Source organism: Struthio camelus, chromosome 11, assembly GCF_040807025.1.
Source record: "Struthio camelus isolate bStrCam1 chromosome 11, bStrCam1.hap1, whole genome shotgun sequence".
NCBI classification, from domain to species: Eukaryota; Metazoa; Chordata; class Aves; order Struthioniformes; family Struthionidae; genus Struthio; species Struthio camelus.
This window is the reverse complement of record NC_090952.1, coordinates 20,854,133-20,874,313: the sequence shown is the minus strand read 5'-3', so window position 1 is coordinate 20,874,313 and position 20,181 is coordinate 20,854,133. Positions and strand designations below refer to the sequence as shown.

General features: G+C 36.3%; 1 long non-coding RNA gene across 1 annotated transcript in view; it reads left to right on the top strand.

The window, feature by feature from the left end:
- Positions 1-20,181, top strand: part of LOC138068755 (uncharacterized) — a 97,796-nt gene that overhangs the window by 1,585 nt on the left and 76,030 nt on the right. The window contains exon 2 of the long non-coding RNA XR_011143496.1: positions 14,685-14,823. This is a non-coding gene — a long non-coding RNA (uncharacterized lncRNA). The remainder of the gene's footprint in view (positions 1-14,684; positions 14,824-20,181) is intronic.

Below are 20,181 nucleotides of genomic sequence, written 5' to 3'. Positions count from 1 at the left end.
CGTACCTTAGTAACGGTCTTTTTGGCTTGGGATTTTATGGAGATACTGTATACTAATTGTTCACTTTTATTCAGTGCTGATGGCCTGGGCAGGGACACCTTGATCCTGGATATGCTTATTAAAAAGTATGACAGCTATGCAGTTAAAATAATTATTGCTCTATCCTTGAATAGTACTCATAACTTCTCTAACATTGGTATCTTAATTTATCCTTGTGTGGAGCAATCAAAGTTCAGTTGTTTCCCAGATCTGTTTTTGCTCCCCCCCCCCACCCCCCATTTAATTATATTTAAGAAATTTTTAATACCTGCATTTGGATATGGAGGGAACGGACAAGTAGGTCGTTGTATGTGGGAGTGAAGCCTGTCATCTCTTCTGCTTCATAAAAGAGCTAATTAACAAGTAATAACAAATATTCAACGCATAACATATTAGTAGCATAAGTTAAATGGTGTACTATTGTCATGAAAAGCATTTTTTTAAAAACAACTCCAAATATAAGATTTTTGGAGCTTGCTTTCTTTAATTCACAAGCTTGTAATGATGTTTTAGACTAACTAAACAGGTGGACTTAAAACTAATCTTCACAGTAAAGTTTAAATCTGGATGCTAGCTTTTAAAAAAGATAAAGCTGGCTGCATATGCTTTCATTGGTCTAAAAGTAGGTTTTCATCTCAAACTTGTAAACTATGGACAAAACAAATTGTCTCATTTGTATTCTCTATATTTTAATAGAGAGATTGTGTTGTAGCTTGCTTCTGTCTGTTCCCGGCAGCGTAGACATCACATATTCTAACAATTACATGATACTAACATGGATAAGTAATAGTGGGAATGCCTCCTTTTTATGGTCACTGTCAGTTTACAGATTTCACTGTTTACCTTCTTCCTGCCTAAATTTTGCTATTGGAGATTGCATATCTCTACGTATCTGAAACACTTTTTGCTATGCAGCATGTTAGCTCTAACTTAGCTTAGCAGCTAAATTTTTGAATTGTGCTGGCAATTTCCGTGCAGTTTAGTACCTCTTCCATAAGAGTGCTGGTTTAATGCCTCCTATTTCACGTTCATTCAATTCACAGTAATGACTGTTATACTTAGTCACAGTTTCTGGAAATTTAAATAAGAAATTTAGGAGTACACTGGAGACCAAAGTCCAATTTTATTATAGCAGACAAGATTTTCACCTTTTTCTAAAGAGCATCTCGCCTCTATTTTTTTAGTTTTATGAGAGTCTCCTATTCAAGTTAAACTAACCGTATTGCACTACATGCACTGATGTATTCTTTGTTTATCAGGAAGAAATGTTAAAATTAAATTCCTGTTACCAATACATATAAATCTTTCCCTTGGTTTCTTGACTTTCTTTCAGCTCTCTTTGTTATCAAACACTGATAATGTAGGTCGGTCTTTCATTTTAAATGAGTGCTGATGTAATTTGCTAACAATATATGTGATATCAGTCATTTCAGAATCTTAATCTACCTCCGTAGATAGGATTATAGGAATATAAGAATTATAAGACCATAAGAATACTGGAATTGTACAGTGAAAGTGAAGTGTTACAGATTTATCAGTTCAAACCTATAAAATGCTAAATAATGCCTTGCTTCAGCATGACTGGACCTGTGTGACAGGAACCTAAATGGAAACACAAAGCTTTTATGCAGTTTTGTAGCCAGCATGGAGGGGAGAGGAAAAGAGGGAGGTACTGTTCCTAAAGAAAAAGAAATATTTTTTTGTATATGGCATGATAGTTTAGACCCCCTCTATTACTATGCTTAGCTGAAATTATTTTACAAAGTTGTTATAGCTGATATTTTTAATGACTTATAAATATGCAGCTGCTTTTCTTATGTGGGTAAAGGGGCTATTGTATGAATCTATAGAGCTAGTTCTTCAGGTTTCTGTCTGGAATACAATCAGGAAAAGTCAAGACTGTTGATTGCAAGGGACGGGGAATTACTATGGAGTAAATGCTAAAACTGAAGTGCCCATTCAAAATCATAGCCTACCAAACAGAGAGCTTGGACTTCAGTGTTCTAAGAAGTGGTGTCAGACAGATGTACAGAAATGTAAGAGAAATGCAGTAAAATTAACACTTAACATCAAATAATATTACAGTTACACACTGTATGTAGGATATGTTTCAAAAACCTTTTTTTCCCTGTGAAAAAGTATAACAAGCTTAATTGATTTTTTTTTTAAACTATATTGTTAAAGATTGGGAACTAATTAGGAATAAAAAAAGTTACCCATGCCATTGGTAATGCGGGGAATGGGAATGGAAGCACAGAAGGCCACTGAAGCCAGCTCTATGCATGTTGATGTACTGAATATAGCATTCCACCCTTGTATATCAGAGTGGAAGAATTGTGAAATTTCATCCTTAAATGGGAGATGGCCACAAGAGTAAGCTTCTGATGATGTGCACTAGCATACCAGAAAGAAGAGAGGCGTTTGCTTCCTTAGCAAATAGCCTCTCGGGTTATTTGAATGTATTGACGGTAAACATAGTACCTTTAGTCAGACTGACCAGCTTAACATTTGCTATTAGGTACTTGGTTAAGATAATATTGTGTTAAACACTTTAGTTGATATTTTGAAGCTTTCTCTGACTTGAACTCAGGAAACTACATTGGTGGAGAGTGACATTGCTTTGCCTTCCCCCCACCCCCCACCCCCAAATGTGTGCCCTCTTCAAGCTTGGGATTACTGTATGGTGTGTGTTCATGCAGGATGAAGCTTTATTGCTATTGGTTTGTTCGGATTAGGAAGAGTGTTCAGCAGGTTTGAAGATGAGGCCTGTGAATTTTCTGTTTATATAAAAAACATCATCTCTGCTTTTGGCATGTCTTTAACAGTGAATGACATACTTGACTAGCGCTAGAAAACGCAACAGAAATCTTTCTTAGCTGCATGTCAAGATTAAGCATCTGTCAGAAAGGAAGACTATTAAAAATCTAACTTTGCTACTCTTCCTCCAGCTAAATTAGCTGCCGGGTTAGCCATTCATATAGAAGCCTTTACTGCTTCTAAACATCATTATTAGGTGCTTACACAACAACAGAAAAAAACATTTTTTGCTACCCTTGAGTGATGTCATCAGCTGATATGTTTCATGGCTTGAGTCTGAAATAACCTGTTACTATTTGGGAAGTTGTTTGGGCAACATCAAACAATGCAGTAACAGTAAAACAAGCTTAGGATTGTTGAACAAAGAACACTTATTTCAATATATGAGATATTCAAAGATCTATCTTGATAAAGCTGTCTTTAATTTGCAGAAGTAATGCTTTCAGATCCAGTGTTTCTAGTGTAGCTTTGAGTAAAAATGAAATGAAAATGATGACTTATGCATAGGCGCACACACAAACAGGCAAAGAGACACAGACATACACACGTGTACATACACATGTATGCACACATGCTGTGCTGCTTTTCTTTAGGAGAGAAGTACATTAAGAGTGATATTGGTCACCCCAGTCAATTGTCTCGTGCATTTCATATTTTTCAGATGTTAAAAATCCAAAGCTCCTATCTTTTCAGGGTTTTTTTGTTTGTTTTTCAATTTGGGAAATTATGTTTTCACTATTGAATTTAATAGTATCAAATGGTATTTCCTAGCCTCTGGACTGAAGGACCCTAAGTCAGTAACAGCTCGTAATAGAATCATATGGTTCCAGAACCATATCCTGAAATGTTAAATTTCTGGGACTTTTCTATTTGAGAGTTACGGAAATAACTTAAAATTCAGAACATAACAGATAACATATTTTGAAGGAACCTGGTTACGTTCTTCCCCTACCTCCCAAGAATTTAACTGCTGGCTACTCTGAAGTTATCATCATGAGAGTATTCTTGTGGTTAGCTTTTGTATACTCATGCAATGCAGTGATGAAATGAAAAAATAAAGCCAGCAAAATTATCTTTCATAAGATTTTTCACACCTGAAATGTATAACAAGGCCACCACAAACTGTGCGTGTTCCATCACTTTCTCCCACCTGCTTTTTGAAATTGAAGACAGCTTCCCCCCCCTCCCTTCCCCTTGAACAGAAAGCTGCAGAACATTAGTTTAGTGATGTAGAATTTATCAGAAATTGTAGAAATAGACAGGTTAAGTGGATTCATTTCAAGGACTTCCATCTATTTATCCTCTATATATCGTCTGCCATTTTAAAATAAAGAATAGTTTCCTCAGTGATGTATCTTTCAGATGGGCAATGCTGAATTAACAGATCTATTGGGTGGTTCTTGTTATCTAATATGAAAGTAGATAACATGGAATGCTTTTTCCTCATACCACATTTCTGAAAAGAAAGCTTTTCTCCTTCAGAAAGAGAGAGAAAAAAAGTGACAATACTATTTCACTTTTTTTTTTTAATTTAATTTAAAATTACTAATAAAACAAGGTGAAAATATTGTCAAGCATTCTGGTGGCGAGTTTCAAACACAGTAAGTGCAGATCATAAGCACAAAGAGAATGGAAGAATTATATGTGCAACATGGAATGGTTACATACTGTCCTATTCAATAATTCCTTGTTTGGAAAAGGAAGAAAAAGCATCCCAAGTGCCATTCTTTTTTAACAGTAAGAGTTGCTTACTGAATTCTTTAACATCCTTGCTGACTTCAATCTTTGTGGAATATTTCCTTTTTAGGAATGGGTGTAGGGACTGCAAAGTAATGGTTTTTTGTCTCAGAATGGCTGAAAATCAGTATTTCTAAAGAAAGAATCTACACTTCAAGTATTGTGATTATTTTTCAAGTCTTTTTTAAAGCTTAGTTTTGCACTTAGGAACTAGTTTACTAAGTTTAATAAGACTCCATGGTACTTCATTCTTAAGAGAAAAATGGCAAGTTACAACTTAATGAATGATTTTAGCATGCCTGCTCATCTGACACAGGAATAATAATGCTTCTTTTCCTGCTTTGTGACATAGCATTAAAAATAGAATTATCTTTAAATTATGTAATGAAAAGGCTTTTGGATGTTAGACAAAGGTTAAAGATAGATTATCTAAACTGCTAGCTTTTCAGGCATGTAGATAGCGTTTATGAACCTAAATGCTTTTTTCAACTTATGAATACATCGTGTGTGTGTGTGTGTATATGTCTATATTTTAGTATGTTTATCTTCAAAATATGTCTTACGATACTGAATAGCTAAAGTTTGGAGCATGCACAGTTCCTTTTTCTCTCTTCCTAATCTAAGTGATTTCATTTTGAAGGAAAGAGGTATCTGCAGAAGGTGCTCTATACTCAACTGCCCTGTGTCCCCTTTCTACAGATGAGCTATGTCGTGTCTTATCTGCTCTCTGAATCTTACTGGCTTTGTGAAAATGAAAGAGTAAATAAAATAACACATAGTGTTTTTACCAGGGCAATGCATGTAGTCTATATATATCTTTATTTTAGGCGGCAACCACAAGGTCATGCTAACTTGTAAACCCAAAGATCTAACGAATGACTGGAGATGAGCTGGAAAACTGAAGTTGCTAAGTGAAATTATTAGCCGGGTTTGGACTTCTGCTTGCATTTTTGGACTCTTTTCCTCCCTCAGTGTACTTAATTTAGTGCATTTAAATCTGTTGATGCAGTAGTCTTCTCTGCAACATGCTGGGCTCTGTGAAAATAGCCTGACATGGCCTTGAGACTAATCTGCAATTTCTAAACTGATTCTCTTGTAGTGATCTCTGAATTTAAAAACACCACAATCCTTCCTGTAAGTAGACTTTCCATGCCTGTGATGTGTGAGGCAGAAAGGTTTGGAAGGAATCAGTAGCCTTAAAGTGAGAGGATGTCACTATCATAGAACAGATTTTGTTCTGACCATATGTTCAGGCATTCATCTCTTTCAGAGTAAATAGTGTAGGAGTGAGTATTGTAAAGAATGTTAGCAAATACTTTCCTCCTTGAGAATGAGCTGATTTGCATAGTCTAGCTGCATATGTGCAGTAGAAAAACCTGACCAGAAGATAGTTGGACGGTATCTTCATACCTTCAAGCTCCAGGTAGTGCAGAAGTGTAAGATACCAAAGCTTAGTACCTTCAAAGTTTTCTGGAAGAAGTTTATTCAATTGTGCCAAAAATGAAGTATTTTGCGAAGCAGCTCTAGGATAATACTTTGATTATTGACGTAGGAATTCTCTGTGTTGTTTGAGCCTGAATTTCATTAGATGCTGGGTTAGAGGAGGAAACCTTCCAAGGCTTGTACTTTGAGCCTGCAAGTAAATTCAGAAGAGTGAGTAACTTAATATTCAGGTTTTAACTTAAGTATTATTTAACTTAACTACTGCCGTCTTTGGACTTTCACATAAGCCAATGCTTGAGCCTAGTGGCCCAAATGTTAAACTATAGGGGGCACTAACACATTGCAGTGAGTGTTAGCCAGAACACAAAGATGGAACCAAGTCAACCTTTCCTTGGACTGATACTGCAAAGATAAGGAAAGGCTCTATACCTGTAAAGCTAGGGTTTTTGTAGAACATAAACATATACAATGGGACAAAGTTGCTCTGAAATGCATGTTTATCCAGCAGAGCTGAGGAAAAATAAAAGGTTGGAAAAATAAATCTACCTTTTCCCATTCTTCTCTTGCCGTATGGGTTCTTTCCTCTAGCTGTTGCTTTCTGTTCCAGCAACGTGTAATTTTTCCTGGGGGGAAAAAAATTGCACCAAACTTCAAGTCATTAGGAAAAGGCTGATATTTTTTCTTCTACAGCTTGGGTTTTGGTCACTTCCTGCTATAAACAAGTCCCTTCCTCATCTGAGGGGTCTCTGACTTTTTCTTCCCTGACAACAGCTAGAATATTGAGCTAGGAGAAGCTGCTGGAATGTGGAGGAGTGGGAAGGAGGAACAGCAGCAGTCAGGAAGCCTGCAGCATATGAGCAATCTCCTCCTTCAGCAGTGTTCTCCGTGAGCCTCGAGACAGTAAGTGGCGAGGGCTACGTCAACGGGTGGTCATCATCTTTACTGCCTAGCCACAGTCACTTTAACAGAAGACAGTAAACAGTACATCAGGAATAAACTGAAAACAAATAGTTGTACCATCTGTTACAGTGGGAGTAGCCATATGGAGTACAGTTCAAAGGTTGCTCTCTTATGGTTGTTAGCTCTTTGAGTACATCCATATTGTGTAGTCAAAGAAGTAACTGAAATGAGATAGAAATGATGAATAACTGTCTAGCTGGAGTAGAATGGAGCTCAATCTCCCTTCTTGTCAATAGCGTCAGAAAAACTTTACACTGCACAAATTATAGCCGGTGGTCTAACTTTACTCAGAGCAATGGTGATCAGGAGTGGTGAATGGAAAAAAATGTATGTTCTAAGGACAGCTGGCAGGTGTTGCAGCTGTATTTTTCCATTTCACCACCAGCTGTGGCTTCAGAATACTGCATATGCATGGATCTAAGCTAGGTGGAAAGGAACTGGGTAAAGAAGTGACTCTTTAAACCTCTAAGCTCAGACTGTGCTGCCTTTTAGAAAAGGCAAGATGATAAAAAAGAGGCGGATTTGGGGAAAAAAAGACTAATACTGTGCTTTTTTATTCCTCCTTAGGCTATGTGTTCCTCTATGCTTTGCTCACTTATCTAAGGCAGCTGCATTGTCTCTAACTGAAGGAAACATACTGTGATCTCAAGACAGCTTGCTGAAGTTGGTTGTTACTACACAAAGGTTTCTAGAACTCTGTGAATCCCTTTCAATAGGGATTAGAGTGCACTATGAAGGATAAATACGCTATATAGTGTTGCGGTCTTTTACTGACGTGTAGTTGTTGCAAAGAAACTTGAATTCAAGAGTTATCAAAGGATGAAAATAAAGGGTCTCGCACTTAACAGGACTTCATTAAAGCATCTTGTGTTTCACCATCTATTCTAAAATGTGAATAGCAAAATGTTGAATATTTGAAATAGGATACAGTTGAATATTTCAAATAGGATAATTTGGCACATTGCACGTTGAAAGTCTTTGAAATGAAAACAGTAGTATCTCAGTATTTCTTATGGTGACAGGCCTGATACAAACTAAACATTCTTTCAGTAAGAAAAGGTGTTTTTGTTATATGGGAGCAATTTTCCATGTGAGATTTCTAATGTCTCAGTGCTGTGGAAAATGACCTTGTTACAGATACGTTGCTTACTGTTAATCTGGCGATACAGTGATCAGGATCTAAAGTGTAGTCATATGGCTTTCTAGCTCAGGTTTTAATCATATTACTAGCTGACTGTTGTAATTATATTCATCCAAAGATTCCAAGGTTCACACAGGCAATTTATATTTAATTGGATACTTTGGTCACTATTGTTTGCTGGCCCTATTCAATGCCATTTTCTGCCAGATGGCAACTCAAGCACTTCCATGCTAATGAAAATGGGATACTTTTAATATCAAGATAAGAACAGTGCTACTGATTGTAGGAAAATTCAAATGAGTACCCAGTGTGTCCTATGAATTCTGCATGATGAGATTGATCAGATTTCACAAATATTAAGACTGATCTTTTCTTAAAATAGTAGATGTGGAATTCTGGGCTAGTGGGAAGTGCGTGTGGATGTTTTTGGAGCATCAGGAATAATTCCGTCCACTTAATGTAGTGTAACCAGGTGAACTTTTATTTGAAATGTAGAGTTAAAAATAAAAGCATGAGATGCAGAAGCTATGGAAAAGTATAGGTATGAGAAGTATAAATCCAAAACTATATTTGAATATATTAATATAGATCCTTAGATATATCACTTCAGGCAACGTTGAGTCTAGGGAGTATTGCTGGAGTTGAAAATGCTACACCATTATTTGTTTGGAAAGCCCCTCCCTAAGAGAGGGGACAGCACTTGATGCTCTTAGGGTACCTTCCAAACATATGGTCTTTAAAAATCAAGCTGATGGCTGTTGGATATCAGCTGTCGGGGTAGCTGTTTACCCTTTCCATTACTCAGGCACAAAAGACAATTTACAACTTCCTCCTTGAAAAGCAAGATGACAAAGACATCAAGAAGCATACAGCAACTCCACTATATGCTCTCTCAAATGCAGATTCCAAATAGCACTTGAAAAAAAAATACATTCATTTTCAGAAACTGTTAACCTCTATGGCATCATGATGCAATTACCAGTTAGCTGAAAAAAACTCAACTGAGCATTACTTCCTATTAAACTACAATAAAACAAACTTTTAATGTAGTCCTTAAACCTAAGGTAGATTAACTTTTATAAATTAATTAGGGCAGGCACTTAGCTCCTCTTGAGTGACCCAAATTAGAAAGAAGATGGAATGAGATTAAGGACATTCATGTAATGATGTGAGGAATCTGACTAACATGAAGTGGTGGCATGAACGTACTGTCTTGGCTTGTTCAGGGGCGTTCCATGCCGGTAAACCGAATAAAGACCTGAGAAACTGAGTGCCCAAGACCTCCAGCTGCCTTTGAGTAAACTAGTATTTGATCCACGGTAGAAATAAAGTTCCTAGCGCTGGGAAGTAGGAGTAGTAGTTTGCAGTTTGACTATTCTTGTTTTGTACACCAAAAAACATTATTAGCACGTAACTGATCACTTCTCTAGGATTTATTATGATCAGGTGAAAACATATCTCTGAAATAAACTGAAGGATTTAAGCCCTTCATATCTGCTCTTGGAGCTTTAGCCTAGGAAAAAATGGTGCCTATAAGATTCATGGCTCACTTTGTTAGATATATCTATCTTTAACCTTTTCTATCAAAAGAGCTTAAAAGAGAAATTCTAAGGAATTAAACCCTTTGGTGTGCTGGGGTTTTGTTTACTTTCTTAACTAGAAAGGTCTTGGCTCTGAACCAGAGGGTGCATTCTGAAATTAGGATAAATTCTCGTGAAACTTTATCTTCAAGCTCAAGTCCGGCCTGTAAGAATTCAGGCAATAACGTTTTGCTGTTAGATATTTTTGGTTTGTTTGTACCAAGCTAGTGGAGACAAATTGCATAAATAAAGGATTTTGAGGAAGCAGCAAATCCAGTAAGTGACATCATGAGCCTGCCAGCAATTGTATCTGGTCTATAATTAACAGTACATCCTTATGGTTATTGAACTTTTTTTTCCTTCCCAGGGTTGTAAATCTGCTCTTCTATCTAAGCTTAAAATACTCAAATTTGAATATTAGACCAATACATCCAGTTGTAGAATATGATCTACTTAACTCACGTTCAGCGTCAAGTTGTTGTCACGATAGCATTTTGTGTACAGGAGAGTTAAATGAATACTAAAAAAAATGTATCTTTTTCATTATGTAGGATGAAACTTCTTTCAGCCAAAAAGGTGATTTGCCCAGCATCAGAGTAACCCGGTGCCAAAGGTACTTCTTGGTCTATGGGAAACCTAAGGCACTGAATGCTTTAGCCATTGGAGTTTCTTAGATGAAAGTCCAATGAAAGACTTTCTTAGTCTTTCTTAGCCTTAGAATTTCTGTGGGATTTACTTAAACAAAAAGAAAAACTTTAGTTCTGTAATACACTGAATAGAATCTGTTGAAATCGGTTCTGTTTCAGGATTGCAGTTTTCCTGGCACCTGTAGGCAGACCCATTTATTATGACTGCTTAACTTAGCTTTTTATTATGACAATGTCAGTTTTCTGCATCTAATCGTTAGAGAACAGATGCCTGCCTCTCTCTCTTGGTCTTTCTTTCATATACTTGGAAAAACCAGCAAAAGTAACTTTCAAGACTTGTAGTCTAGTGGCATTCTGAAATAGCGAACTTGGGATTTATAATACCAATAGTCAGAACAGTTTCAATACAACTATCATTGTTGTTTTATTATAATGAATCTGAAATATCTGGGGAATGTTACACAACAAGTAGTCAAATTGCACATCAAGACTCTTTTTTTCAAAATGATTAAATTTTCTAACCAATGATAAATAAAACTGTCCCCTTTGCCTGTTTCCCCATATTCAAAACATGAATTATATCAAAGTTTCTCTGAACTAAATATTTCAGCCCTGGGGTTAACCATATTTCTGGATGTTTAATCTTATCCAAAGCAATGAGAAAAGCAAATGAGATAGGAGTACCAGTCACTCTACAAAATGAAAAATAATACTGTCCTGGAACAATTAATTTTCCATCTAGGGATGCTGCCAAAATGATCAGTTAAAGACTGTGCAGATAAATTGACTGAAGAGATTTTATATAGTGAATAAAATGTTATCCATGTACGAATAATTTTTTTTAACTCCAAGTTTATTTCTCAGCTCTTTACAGGCTAATACACAGTAAAAGCTATTAGCTCTACTATTAGAACAAGCAGTTCTGTTGTGGAGCTTCTAAACTGGAGCAAGCAAGAAAGCTGTTGATTTAAAACTGCTAAGAGTACAGAATGACTGTATTTCTTTGTGATGGTGAAAGAAGTTCTGCAGTAATGAGAACAGATACAGCTTTGAATTTTTTTTTCCCCTTAAAATCATTCTTTCCCCATCTTTGGTAAATAAGGTTGACTCATTTAACATACAAAACATTAATTCTTTCTAAACCCGATGTTATAATTTAGCAATCCACTTTCCATACTCATGTGACCATGTGGCTGGTTTATTTTGATATTTGTCATCCCTGATTGTATTTTAATTCCACAGTTGTAGCTAACAGTGCTGGACATCAATTCATATATTTCCAGTAAGTTTCTTGGATTTTTGATCTTTCTGTAAAACTGAGAAATTTTCAAAATTACAGTGATAAGCTATGTAACAAGTTCACGTTGTATCAATGGTTGTAATAAATATCCTTCTATGTTATCCCTTGCTCAGAGCAGTTCTCTGTTAATAATTATGTTTTGTAAGCTTTTGCTTATTCGCTGAATATATTTGATGGGTTAGACAGCCTGTTATTTTTCTGGGCGTAGTGAGAATGCCTAACAATAAGCTACTTTTCTTAGGGTTACAAGAGCATCATGCATACTGGCTGCAAAAAGATACCAATAATTTATTTTTTTCATGTGTATATTTTACTGTGATGATCATTTAGGGCTAGAAACAGCTGAAGTATCTTGCGAAATAAGTTTGCTGTTGAGTTTCCCAATAGAAATTGAGAGCTATCACATAAATAAAGTCTTCAGTAGACCTTAATGTGATGGCACATCTCATTCTTAACTTACTCTTTTTGTTTACAGCCTTTTATATTCCTCTAATGTAAGAACATGTTCTGAACATCATTAACACACATTCTGTTATCAAATGTAATTTGAGTTTCAACACTATTGGACATTTAAATTCATACATGTAAAATCGGAGAGACAGGGATTCAACTTCCAGTCTTGTTACTGCCTAGTCATAAAAGACATGACTCAGATCAGTAAAAGGTTTTTGTACTGTGCCTTTACAGTTAGTCCAGGTATAGGTGGACTTAGATATACCACTTTTTACAAAAAAGTTAGGATAATATAACTCCTGTGATATTTGACTACCTGAGAACACCAGAAGAAAGGCATTGGACAAGAAAGTTTAAATCTAAATATGAAGTAAGGCTGAGCATTCCAGTTACTGAACAACAGACAACTGTGAAATTCTTCTAATTCCTTACCCTCCTGTGTTTATCTCATACTGCGTTTTTCCAAGTTACTTAGTGGTATTGGTGCCCCTGCTTTGTAGAGGGTGGAGCTTTTTTTTTTTTTTTTGGTTAGGAAGTAACACAAATTAGAAGGGAAAGAAAAATTGCTTTTCTGGATGGAGTACTGTGTTAAATTTTCTACTATTCAGTAATTTTGACAACTAATACCATATATGCTAGGGGTTAGGCAATAGCTAAAGATTTTCCTTAACTGTTATGTTTTGTGACAGTAAGTGGAAACAATAGATGTTAATTCATCAACAGTAATAACTTACTTGAATTTAGATAGCAGAGGTTGCAAGTCCTATAATTCAAAGTGTAATGACTTATTTTGTCAACCCGTTGCTCTGTGACACAGTATCTTGGAATTAGTTTATTGTTAAACAGTACAAGGAGTAACTTTTCTAAATATTCCCTTGAGCAGTGAAAAGCATTGTTAAGACATGAGCATGACTTTTATCACTTGGGGGGAAAAAAAATCAGAATTAGGAAAGTAGTGTGGGATTGATTGCCTGAATGAAAACCCAAATTATATTTCTGCCCTTTTGAGGATTAGAAGTTGTCCTAAACTGCATAGCAGATGTTTGTGGTGTGTAAATAAACGATTGAGATCAGATGAGAAAGATCAAAACTCTAGCCACAAGACAGGCAGTCACTTCTAGTGTTTCAGTAGATTGAATCACTTATTTCAGCATCTAACACACATCCCAGACAAGCCCACTGTTCATGCATTTGTAAGATGCAAAAATCATCCCGAGTCAATTACAGAACACAGGCCACGCCGGGCAGTTTCTAGTTTATGCTAACCAGCAAAAAGGAAGAAATCTGTCTACTTTCTTATTTTAAGTCCAAAACCAAATACAGCTGCAGGTATTTAAGTTGATATTTAAGCATGAGGGACAATGGACACAGGTTGCGTCAAGGAAAATTCTAATTGGATGTTAGAAAAAGAAATCTCATAATGAGCATCATCAAATGTTGGAAGGGGTGCCCAGCGAGAACACGAAATCTCCATTCTTGGGAATAGTCAAAACTTGGCTAACAATGTCCTGAGCAACCTGCTGTAATATTGAAGTTAACCAAGTTTACTGGAAGCAATGGACGGGAGAGGGCTGGAAATTGCCCAAATGACCTTCTGAGCTCCCTCCCAACCAAATTTATTCTGTGATTTATTTATTTATTTATTTATTTTAGATAGGTGCAAGAAACGCTTTCATAGTGCCTGCATGACCTTTCTTTGAGCCACTTGCTGCCTTTTCTTCCTTAGAAGCAGAAGTCAGCTTATATCCTTAAAAGGCTAGCTTAGTTTTTAAAGACGGTTTCCAATTACATACAATGGTAGCAGCTTTTTAATACAGATCTGCTAAATTCGTTATTTGAATCAGCTATGATAAGAGCGGGAGATGACTGGGGATTTGCTTTCATCTCTTAAGCAACTTTGATTCATATTTAATGTTGGACTTCCCCCCCCAGTGGTGACTGACTTAAAACAACTCTCATCTTTTTTTCATTACTCAAATAATGTACTTAAATAAAGGATTTATTTCCTTCTCTTTGAAAGTGGTAGAAGCATCTGATTTAATGTGGTCATCCCTGTAACTTTTGATTCACATGCAGTATTAGAAATCTCCTACTTAAGATTTGTTTCAATCATACTGTAAACCCTGAAGACAAGAACACAAGCGAAACAGAAATCCCTCTACTCTCTGGTGAAATTATTGAGCTAGAACAGAAGATAGAATTACTGGATGTGTATGAATGAAGTGAATCATCTGTTCTTTGAAGCTATGGACAAATGATAAAGCTAACAGACAATTGTAATTATTTTCTAATTCTCCAAATACTTAGTGTACTTTTTGCAGGAAGTGTTCTCACCTGGGATTAGAAAGAAAAGACTTGAGCAATTTTTATTGTGGTAGGTGGGTTCTGGGTGTGTTGTGTGGGGTTTTGGTTTGGGGGGGGGAGGAACTAGTGATTTTTGCAGGGGTGAGGTGGGGTTTGGGGTGTGTGTGCTATTTTTTTGTCTTTTGTTTTGTAACATAACTATGTTTCCAGGGGTAATAACACCAAATTAATGCTTGCATGCAATTTGCAATTACTTTTCACAGGTTTCTTTGTAGTCAAAATCCTGAAGAACAGCAATCTATAAATGGTTACTCAAACAAGAGACAAAAGGGGAGAAGAGAGGGAGAATTCTTGCAAGAAGACGAGCAGTACCTCATGCTGGCTTCACAAGAATGAAACGAGGTAAGATTGTACAGTCTTTTCTACAGAGTGCAAAATTAGCCCTTGGTGTTTGCATCCTGTGACTATTTCAGTCTAAACTGGATAAAACATTCTAATTCTTTTTCTTTGGGTCCTGTCTGGGAGTAAATAGTATGTTATTCAAGATGGAATAAAAATGAAATAGGATGGAGAACTTACCCTTCCTTTACTTTCAGCCTGAGAGGAAGTTTTTAGTGACTTGGTTTTACATCCCTATTTTAGTCAGTCAAAATGTGGGACTGAACTTTGAAAGTTCAAGCTTGAACTGAGCTGCCCATCCAAAACACTTATTTGTGACTATAGTCAGTATTTATAGTGGCTGTTGCTAGTAATTTTGCTGTGTGGCAAAACTGAACGCTTCAGTGGCATTTTTAATAGTTCAGACAGTGACCAAAAAAGCAATGTTGGGGTGAATGAAGTGCCTTTTAAAAAAGTGACAAACTTGGTAAGGTAATGAGGCAATTTCAGATTATGCAGGAACAAACTATAGTAATTCTAGTGTTAAAATAACATGTATGTAAGAAGCTCTTTCGTGTTTCAGTCCAGTCATGCAAGAGAATTTCTTCTAAGTGGTTATTTTACAAAATGACATTGTTAATCCAGCTTTTAAAGAGCTGCAAGCAATATAAAGGAATTTCATAGCTCTCAGGCTGCAGGTCGTTTAGGGAAAATTACAGAATGGAAGGAGGAAATTACAGAATGGGACAGAAAGAAATGTCAGTTGCTAAGAACTTATGAAGCAGAGCACGAAGAGTTTTATCCGTGCAGTTACTGGTGGAATTTTCACATAAACTGATGAAAAATAACAAAGCAAAAATCGTCTGTTGCGTTATTGTGAAATCTCTGGTATGTGCTCTTGAATTCTCTCCGTTTCAGAAAGGGTATAGAAAAACAAGGAAGGGTTCCAAGAAGATTAACAGAATAAGGATGACGAGGTACAGAATGCTTCCCATAACAGGAACATGTAGATAGTCTAGCATTGTCCACTTGGACAGGACAAAACTAATGCTATAATATTATAGAGTCTAGAAATCAAGGATGACAAAACTAATGATATAATATTATAGAGTGTAAATCAAGAATGGCAGAGATGAGTTTTTCACTGCCTCTTGCTGTAAAAGAATTATGGGATTATCCAAAGGAGCGTTTAGGTGAAGGGCGTAAAACAGATACAGTGTGTTCTTGATACAGTGTGCTGTGAAGCTGTAGATCGTCTTGCTGCAAGAGGTTATGGGTGCTAAAAGTTCACACCAGTTCAAAAATGACTAGAAGAATTATTGGGAGGAAAAAAATACCTTAGAACTGTTAAATAGAAATCATAATAATAAATAAAGCATATCTGACTGAGGAAGCTTCAAATAGCTGCAGATTGCTAGATTATTCTGAAGAAGCATGACTACAAGTTTGCTTTTTTGATTTGTTAGGTTCTCTTGTTTTTAGCTTAGTATTCACTGCTGGCTACTCCTAGAGACAGGATACTGTCTCTAGAAAAAAACATGCTTTGATCTGACTGAGTACAGTCTATTTTACGATAGTAACATTCTCTCTCAATTGTAATCTTTTCTCTTTCAGACTAATTTTAGGAGTCACTTAACTAAAATCAACCAACTAATGCATTCATTTCATGTAACTGTAATATTTCAGTAGAAGGAGATTCCCCACCTTCAGTCATTTTCCCAAACCTCAGGCAGCTTTTTGGCCCCCTTTGTTCTTCAGCGACTTTCCCTGTTTCTTTAGGGCACTGAAAAACCTGCCAGGGGTTCCTACTTTATTCCCTCTTGTCTTGATTTCCTAACAAGTGGCTAGTTTTCTCCATTCTGATAAAGCTAATTCACAAAAAAGCCACTAATTCTAGAATTCATGGGTCTCTTGAAGGATTTCCATTTGGTAATTGTTTTAAACAGTTGGTCTTTGATTGGGCTTAAAATACCCTAATATATCTTTTGCCTCTTTCTCTGTTGTTCCCTGTAATGCTAACCAAGCCATTATAATAATTGGAGAATACTAACAAATGCTGTGTCCTTGTGTCCTGGTATTTTTCCAAATTTTACCTTGAGTTTGCATCACTACTTAGTCGTTTGTTGTTCTTAGAGATATATTGGCTGTACGTTAATTATGTATTTCTTTGGAAGCCCCTTTATGGCCCTAATCTCCTCTCCTATTCTGTGAAGTCCTCCGCAAAATGTTAGGCCGGGATTAAAATTATTTTTCTGGAAGTCCAGAAATCCAGTAGAAGAAAATGGAGGCAAACAGTCTTTTTTGACTTACGAAAAATCTGTTGGTCATTAATGCAGAGATGTATAATTAGTAGACCTGATCAGAATATTAAACTTAAGAATTCATCTGCAGACTGGAAACAAACGCTAGCATTCTAGTTTTTCTTTAAAAGAAGAGCATATACAAGTTAAAATTAAATTATGAAGTAAAAACAACTTTGTACTTTTCCTAGATATTAAGCAACTGGCACTTTTCTGTCTGTTTTTTTAATCATCAAATTCAAATCGCATGGCTATATTTTAAAGTAACTGTTACCAATTTTTTAACTGGTTGCTTTAGTCGGGTGGTGAGATCTGTATTTTATAAAACAATATTGTATTCCTATCTGATGTGTAACTCATTCAACTTGTTTCCTTGAAATAAGAGTAGGCTTCAAAGGAAAAAAAAAAATCTACAGGTGTAATGATCTGTGCTGTCAGGCAGTTCAAAGCTTGGAAGTAGGAAAATTATGACTGTTTACAGAGCTATATTTCTGTCCCTTCATAAAGGTGCACAGGGGTAGCCATTGTGAAGCAGAAAGATATTTTGTCGACTAGACTCCTTCCTCATTTAATGCACAGAAAGCATTAGGCATAATTTGAGAATAAGAATGGGCAAGAATAGCTGCTTTTTCAGAGCTTTTTGTCAGCAGCCTTCTGCAGGTACCTTATTTTTCATTGAACCGGTTGAGAAACAGCAATAATACTTTATCAAAGTAGCCAGCACGGTGATAATTAAAAATGGACTCTTTCAAAAACGCAGTATTGAGCAACCTTGAATACAATTTTCAGTCATTTGTCCCTACAGACACACTTACCTGCATGTACACACACAGACGCCCTAAACAGACAGACTCTTCCACCCTCTTGCAGGTATGTGAAGACCTTAGTAAACATGAAGATAAACTTTCCCTTGCCAGGTGAATGCTGCTGTGTTAAGAGCACTGCTTCTTCCCAGTGTTTGGATCATTTGCCTTTGTTTTAGTTGTAGTCCAGAATAAACTATGCCAACGGCCAGCTGGCCATAAAAACGCAACATCTTCGTTCTTTCAGTGACCGAACATGTGATTCCCAAGTTTTATTGTGCTCTGGCTTGGTTGGAATTTGCCAATTTGTTGACCCTCTTTGCTTTTGTACTAATTCTAACTGTAAAGAGGGATTTTATCTGTATCTTTACCTTAACTCTTCAGCGGTGAAATTTTAAATAAGCTGGGAGTACTTACTAACAAAGGGTAAGATGTTTATTGTTTATATGAATTAATCCATGATTTTTTACTCTCTTGCCAGGAGAGGCAGGATCATCCTGTTCAGCCCTGAAGAAGAACATTCTAATTCTGATTGTAATGCACGTGTTTGAGTCTGAAGTAGACTAAAATGTGCAGGGCTGGCAAGACAGGAAAAAAGATGTATTTCTTAACCCAAAGAAAAATGATCTTTGGTGGTTGTTCATTCAGCACAAGCTTTTTTGCTGATGCGAAAAAGGGGAAGCAAGTGGTCCGTTATACTCCATCTTATTATTCAAAGTGAACTTGCTCTTTAAATGTATTTTGAGATAGTTTAAGAGGTTTGAGATAGTTTGGGCAGGCTGTAATTAATACAAGAGCAGTTGCATTTGTTCCTTTTTTTTTTTTTTTAATGATAGAAAAATTTAGTTGCCCTTTGCAAGTGGCTGGCTTTCTCTTTTGACTTAAAACATGTTTCTCATTGGAAGTGGTTTCTCCACAAAGAGCTCAGGTGGTTATTGCATGTAGAATGCATGCACAGCTGAAAACTTTTACTGGAAAGTGTACTAGGAATGAGGTGATGCCTTGCTCTTAGAAGAGCATGAGAAGAGGAGTTTGTGGTGTAGTACAGGATGCTGTTATAGTACTTCTTTAGAGCAGATTTAGCTCAGGAAAACACTTCCCTAGTTGGATAAACAGGTGAAATTTTGCTCTGTGGTGCTTACTTCTCCAGACTGATTTGAAAGGTTGAAACAGTTTGTTATGGGCTTGTTTCTTTTCCAACCAGAGCTGGGAGCTGGAATTCCCAGTACTCTGAAAGCCCTGGCCCAGAGCTCAGTGAGAAGCTGTCGTTTTCTTACCAGTATTGATAGCGCTGCAGCACATTAAACCTGGTCTTAAAGTGGCAGATATGAAGCTGTTTATATCTGTAGCCGAAGAAATACAGGTAAGAAAGAAACGAACTGAGAATTTACATGGTTACTATTATTGTAAAGGTGGAGATGGATGCTGTTGGGTTGTGACATTGATAAGAGTTCAGTGTTTAGCTTTCACAAAGAGAGAACAGTACTGTTTTATTCCATCAAAACCTCGTGTACCTTATTTTAGGATTATTTTTCCAGAAGACTTTTGAAAGAAATAGTACTTTAAAGAAATTAAAATGGTGAAGTAAAAGTTTTGCGGTGTTGTAGCTTTTGCAATTCCAGTGGAGCTGAGGCCTTCAGTTTCAAAAGGGCTTTGATGAAAAGCATCTCCTCAGCCTTGTGATTCAGATACAGTAAAAATCACTGCTATATGAAGAAGAGAAATAAGTTAGGAATTCTGTGGTATTACAAAGGTAGTTCGGTAACAGGTATCTTACAACTTAGCTGTTTTGTCCTATACTTTCTTCAGTTTTTGAGGTTTTTCATTTAAAAAAGGAATATTGGCAAATACAGTTTTCTACATAAAGAAGCCTGGGAAGATTTGTACTCCACTTCTTTTCTGCTGTTTTTTCTCTCGTTCCTGTTCCACAGTGTTTCTTTAATTCTTATTTTAGATGCCCTGCTGAAAAGGTTGGCTGGCAGAGCTTCCTTGCAAACTGCCAAGTAGTAGAGCTTCAAAGATGAAGCACTTCCAAACTATTTAACTGTTGCTATTTTACTATTATAATTAAATAGAACTACATTTTTAAATTAGAAATAAAATATATTTTAAGTATAGTTACATAAAACATATTAATGCTTTGAACTCAGGAAACCTCAGTATTTCGGAGTTCACATTTAGTTAAGCTGAGGATACTCAGGCTCTCACTCTGAGAATCAGAACAATGTTTCAAATGATTTGTACAACTGCCATCCTTTATAAAGCGCAAAATAATGTGG